We start from the raw sequence: 7,002 nt of genomic DNA, 5'->3' as shown, positions 1-7,002 counted from the left end.
AGACATACCCGATCTGTGAATATGGATTATGTAAAGAGGTAAATTTTAGATCCGAGAGTACAGACTATGTATTTTCGAACTATGTGTTCATTAGGTGATTTTGAACTAGGTGTTCATCAGATATTTTTGAACTATGTGTTCATCCGATAAGGTCAAGTCCGTAGCCCCTTTCATGAACATGATTTTAATACAAGTATTGATTAAAGTATTAAATATATATGTGTGTGAAATATTTGTTATTGCTTGAAATATGTGTTAGATATATATTTGATGATATACAACGTGCGAACCAGTTATGGTCCAATATGTGTTAAGATGTGTATATATGATATTATTACTTAAAACTTTGTGTTAAGTATACACTAGTTAGTGTTGCCTAAACGACGATAGTATCGAAAATTGACTATAAGCATTGTAGGTTTGCCTAGTGATGGGTTAAGACTTAAAAAGCGATGTTTAGTTTAATTAAGTTTGGACATTGGGTAGCCTCTTATTAAGAGTATGTGTGTGGTGAGATTGATGATCGGTGGAGTACGTCCTATGTACAGAAGTACATTTTATGTACGAAGTCCTTTTCAAAGCTCTGTGTCTTAGGTGCTGCTTGAGCTGGGGTATTATTATGTTCTCGGGTACGAGTCCTACGCATACCAGAGTACTATAATGTGCCAGAAGTACTATCATGTACAAAGTCTTTTTGACACTATTGTGTGTCGGTTACGGGAGCGTACGAGAGTACTCTGTTAGTATTTCCCCATACTTTTTATTTTAAAGAGCTTTGAAATCATTGTTTCTTTTATGTAGTGATCGGACGAGCTTCATATGTCAGCGTTTCCTTTCACGAAGTAATTAAGGGAACTTCGTAGACTGCCTAATAAAGTGTGTCCGTAATAGACCACTACCAGGCACGTCTGATGGTGTATTGCCGAATAGGGTGAGTCTGGGGGTAAAATACCTCACGATATTCAGACCACTGTTAGGCACAGTTATCTAGACAACCACCCCTGACTTAATTGTCTTGTGGTCTTTTTTACGAACGGAGGTTCGTGGTGAAACTTATTCCATTCCCCTCATTTGATGTCTTTATTGATCCTCGTTTGCTACCAGGGAATTTCTGAAGCAGCTTCGTCAGTTTGTTGTTCATATCGATTCCTTAGGCTATATCTCGTAAGATCATTGTATAGGGTCGGTATGTGAGGATCGACGGTATGGGATAGATTGTTTTAGAAATATTATATATATATATATATATATATATATATATATATATATATATATATATATATATATATATATATGTTAATTAATAATAGTGGTCTTGCAGGATTTAGATATACATTATTATCACATTGTTTGGACTAGGTGTTCATTAAGTATTTTCAAACGGAGTGTTTACCAAGTATTTTGATTTAGTGTTCACTAGTTGTAATCTAAATATCCTGGCAGCTGCGCCTAAAGGATTATATTGGAAACTATAGATTTAGTGCCTTATAGGTGTACGTTGGAAGCTATGGATTTAGTGCCTTATAGATGTACGTTGAGAGTATGGATTTAGTATTGTATAGATGAATATTGGTAGCTATGGAATTAGTGCCTGTTGTATAAACCCTGGCGACGATGTACTTCGTGCCTATTTGACATAAATTGTAGAGGAAAGCAATGTTGTCACCCCCTTTGGTTGTCTATTCGACATAAATTGTTGGGAAAAGCAATTTTGTCACTCCGATGGTTGCCCTATTTGACATAAATTGCTAAGGAAACCCTGAAGCAGTGTTGTCGCCCCGTTGAAAAATTATTAGACTAGGTCCCTTATAAATACATACTTTAGGGACGTAAAGTGAGGAATACGGAAACAGGTAATCACCTTAGGAGAATCCTTAGGAATGAATGAATGGAGGACAGATGATTATTAAGATCTTTAAGAATAAATAAGATAATGGGGATGGAAAAATTTGGTTAGTTGTTTGATGTTTAAACATAAAAAATTTACTTATTGTGGGTTGAAAACCCTATATGCTCACCAGGCTCCCAAGCCTGACCCACTCAGTTTTTCTGTATTACAAGTACTGGAACAAGAGCATAGTTGGACAATGACGAGGGATTTTGGATTATAGGCCAGTAGATATAAATAAATGTTGTAAGGCCTTTATGGTACTGTTTATGCTTTTGGTCTGTATCGGAACATGACATCCCGAGGTTTTATAATATAATGAAAATTCAGTTCTTTAAGAAATGCTTTGATAAACTTTTATCATATTTTGTTTTGGGAACAAATTCTGCAACTCTTTTAATCAAATGATTATTCTGATTTTATTTTAAAAGCATAAATTAAATTGGTCTTTTCTGGCCGTGAAATTTGGGGATGTCACACTTAAATTAGATTTCGTCCTCGAAATCACTCTTACTACTTCCCAACCACACCGGACAACTAGGACACTCCTTCCACTACCCGTGAAGAGTAACTGTAACACCTTGATTTCCAGGATGTGGAACTTGAGAACTTTATGCACATTATAGGACCTACTCGACGAGTTGGTTGGTCCCAACTCGTCGTGTAGGAGTTGATCAGGACGCGCAGAATATGAAGTCTACTCGTCGAGTCGGAGAACTGAACTCGACGAGTGGAGTCTGTTTGAGGAAACCCTGATTATTCGGGCTTGCACCCTATTTAAAGGATTTTAACTCCTTTACCCCGCCACCCTCATCACTTTAGTACCCTGAGACAAACCCTAATCGAGTACCTTCCATTTTAAGAGTGTTTAGTGTTAGATAAGGTGTCTAAGTCCATAACTATATTTGGTATGTACTTGACCCGATTTAGCATGGTCCATTTGGGTTGCACTTCACCGGAACAATTTGGAATTTGAGAAGAGGATATGTATGATTTATTAATATATTATTAGTTATAATATATTAATATGAAATCATATTATTTAATTGGTATTGATCAATAATTAATTTGGAATTGATTTTGTGGTCAAAAGAGACTAATTAAATATATAGTGATTGATTGTGTAAATCATTCATTCTTATATTGTGGGCTAGTGATCCATGATTCCTTATGATGGGCTTAACCCATGTGGTAACCCATGGGTGCTCCATGGAGGTTAAAACCCATGGATCATGATGGATGTGGAAAGTCATGAGTTACATGGTGTAACCTTAATTTGCACACTATATAAGAAGCCCTTTGGTTCAAGAAAATGGCACCCTAGAGTATTATCAAGAGTGTGGCCGATTTTGTGAGCTAGAGAGTTCTCTTCCAAAGTTTCCAAGTGTTGGTGGTGATTTGTGATTCCACTTGAGGCATTCACATTATTGGTGCTAAGCTCTTAAAGCTCCAAGCAATTAGCCACAACAAAAGGTATGTTTCCTAACTTGTTTTATTCACTATGTATCAAAGTTTTGTATGCTAGTTAGGGTAATACCTTGGAAACTTCAAGTTTGCATGTATAATAGTGAAAACATAGATCCAAGGTATTTAGGGTTGAATGAACACCTTAGGAGTGTTAGTATGCTCAAAATTCATCAGTGGTATCAGAGCCTAGGCTTGCTTTCAATTATACTTGATGCTACTTCCTGTTTTAACTTGGAAAAATCGAGTTTTTTGCTTCCTGACTGATGAACTCGCCGAGTCCACTGCTGGACTCGACGAGTCCATGTACAAATTGAGCTACTCGACGAGTCCGGTTCATGGACTCGCCGAGTTGGCTGGGCAGGGTGCAGAAATATGATTTTTTGGCCTCAAATGGATAGGATCATTATCCCAAACTGTTTTGAATCATAAAAATATATTTTTTAAGATATGGTAATGATCATGTTAATCCATTTGTAAGGTGATTGTCAAAAGTTCATGTTTTGTTTTAGTTTATATGATTAGTCTAAATTACATGGAATTTGTTTGATTTGAATTGCCTTGATCATATGAGTTTAATCTAGAACTTGAACATTCTTGTTAGTTGAATTGTTGTTCTTGATGATTTTAATGGACTCCATAACTTGTCCTCAAGTGTAACACCAGTCAAATTTAGGTCAAAAATAAATTGTTCAATAATATTAATTAGGATGAACAAAGTGGTAGAGATTGTAACAAGGTTTCTAAAAATATAAAGAACACTAAAATCCGAGTTATAACGAAAAAGTTATGACCAATCGAAGATCCGCGACAAAACCGGCAAAACACTGTTCATCATAAAAAGTGAGTTTTCAATAAAATGCTTTTTAGCCTTAACAATCTAAATGAAAGTTGTAGTATATGTTAAACCGAGAACTTTCATACAAAGAACGTCAAAATCTGACTTCGTATGAGGAAGTTATGATTTTTCTAAAGTTCAGTATAGCAGTATACAACTAAAAACTCGAAATAAAGATCGAATGATTTTTAGCCGACACAACCTAAACGAGAATCAAAGGTCTCGTCAATAGTAGTACAATGGCAAAAAGACAGATGAAAACGGACTTCGAATAAAGAAGTTATGAAATTTTAACGGATTTTCCTGTCCCGGTCTGTTAAAATTAATAATATTAAAAATAAAGTCAAAATTAGCCAACGAAAGCTAAACGAAAGTCGTAGAGTATAATATCACCTACGCGTGCATATAAAGAACGTCAAAAACGGAGCTCGTATTCGAAAGTTATGAATTTCGCAAGTTTTAGGCACAAAAACCGAAAACATATTGAAAACCGGGAAATTTTGCATGGTGTATAGCCGGCCACGTCACCTCGCATGCGAGATTGCCTTGTGTCGCCTCGTGTCCGCCTTCTGATTCGACCGAAGGCGCGGCCCACTCCGGTTCCGACGCGTGGCATTGCGCTGGCTTCTTCCGAACTCGGCCTCGTGGCCTCCTGCGAACCGAGACACGCGTCTCTTCTCCCCCCTCCCTTCGGATCCGAGGCTTCGACCCTATATCTATGTACGAGAAAGGGAGTTGTTCAACTCAAGAACCTAGCAGAGGGCAACGAACTGGGTTAGTCAATACCCTTATCAGCCCTGCTATCCCAACACCGACCACATCGTACTTAGGAAACCTCCCCCATTGCAGCAAGTGCAACTACCATCATTATGGAGTTTGTCGAGTGTTGCATTGCAATAGATGCAACATAAAGGGCACATCGCCCGCATCTGTAGGACTCTGGTCAAGTTCATCACTTCAATCACTAATGTCGGAGTTAGTCCAATTTGCCATCTATGTGGTGAAATAGCACATTTCAAGAGGGACTGTCCAACAAAGAAGAATGACGGGGGAGCAGCAGGAGTTTGACCCCATAGAATGGGGAAGCATCAAAGAACCCTGCTATATTTTTGGTACACTTCCAAACCCCAATAATTAATTATAATTATAATTACTCTCTCGTTCGAACCAAATTGCAGCATTCATATAAAAACTGAAAACCCTAGCAGGTAAGCTATGATGATTTAGTGTATACATTAGAATCATTTATAATTAAGATTTATAGATTTATAGATTTGGTTGTGGATTTAGGGCAGGGTTGCTCAGTCTGATGGGTTTTGAGCATTCTAACACTCCTAAGTGTACATGCAACCCTAAATACCTTGGATCTATGTTTTCTCTATTATACATGCAATTATGAACTTTCCAAGGTATTACCCTATCTAGCATACAATACTTGATACTTGGGTAATCAAATGGATAGAATACATACCTTTGTTTGATGTAGCTTGTCTCCATGAAGCTTGAGTGCCTAGTGCCCCAAGTGTGACACCTCAAATGGTTCACACAACACCAAATGCACATGGAATGACTTGAGAGAAATGGAACATTCCTTGAAATCGTCTAGCCCTCATATTCACACATTAGTCCACGATTTCTTGAGCCATGGGATTCTTTTATATGGTGGCTATTAGGGTTACACCATGTAACTCATAACTTTACCCATTCCTTATGCTCCATGGATTTTAACCTCCATGGAGTATCCATGGGTCACCCCATGGACTTAGTCCAACATAAGAAATCTTGGATCACAAGCCCACATATATAAGAATGAATGATTTACACAATCAACCCATATATTTAATTAGTCTCCTTTTGATCACTTAATTAATTCCAAATTAATTCTTGATCAATACTAATTAAATAACCTTATTAATATATTAGAACTTATAATATATTAACCAACCTTAAGTGTTATTTCTCTCATTATAGTCTATCCAAATGCATGATGCCATACAACCCAAATGGACCATGCCGGGTCGCGTCAAGTCTTACCAATTATAGTTATGGACTTAGACATTAATCCAACAGTCTCCCACTTGGATAAGTCTAAAACTATTATTGCGTATGACTTCAGGAACCGATCAGCAATCGTAGCTCTCAAAAGCTTCTGTCGAACTCTGACCTTGTCGATGCACTCTGACCTTTGTCAATGACTTGTCCATTAGATAAGGGATCATATATTCCTCCATTCTAGATATCATATGGACTGAGACATGGATTATCAATCATTCTCTCTGTCCATTTGTTGTTTCCCGATTTCCGATTCATGATGACTGACTGATTGAACAAATCAAATCAGTCCTGGCTTGGCCAAGCACTTACATGTATCATCTTTAAATCATCGAGGGGCCCACAGATATCGCTTTTATCCCGAAGGTAAAAGGAATGGATAAACTTCGACTCATATGGCTTGTTCTACTACTTGTTGAATCATACACAAAGGCACGTTTTATAACATCGAGTTACCGAATGCGTTTTCGTGCAATCAATGTACAACCAACTCATAGTAACAACTCATATCTCTAGGTTTGAAGAATATAAGATATTATCGTCTCATGATCACTCGTGATAAAATCCATGAAGTGATTCAAATGAGCACGGGTTGAATCCAATACTCAGAACTTATGAGCACTCATGAGTGTTGTAGCACCACTTTGTCCACCAACTTGGACCTCTACAAACCAACCCATGACAGTCTTGATTCATATCTACTTCCAACATATGACCGACTGTAGATGGTTTGAATAACTTAATCATTCAGGAAGAGCAA

This window comes from Lactuca virosa, chromosome 8 (genome assembly GCF_052849685.1).
Source record: "Lactuca virosa cultivar CGN04683 chromosome 8, Lactuca_virosa_CGN04683_v6, whole genome shotgun sequence".
Lineage (NCBI taxonomy): Eukaryota > Viridiplantae > Streptophyta > Magnoliopsida > Asterales > Asteraceae > Lactuca > Lactuca virosa.
The sequence above is the reverse complement of the archived record's forward strand: the minus strand, read 5'-3'. Positions refer to the sequence as shown.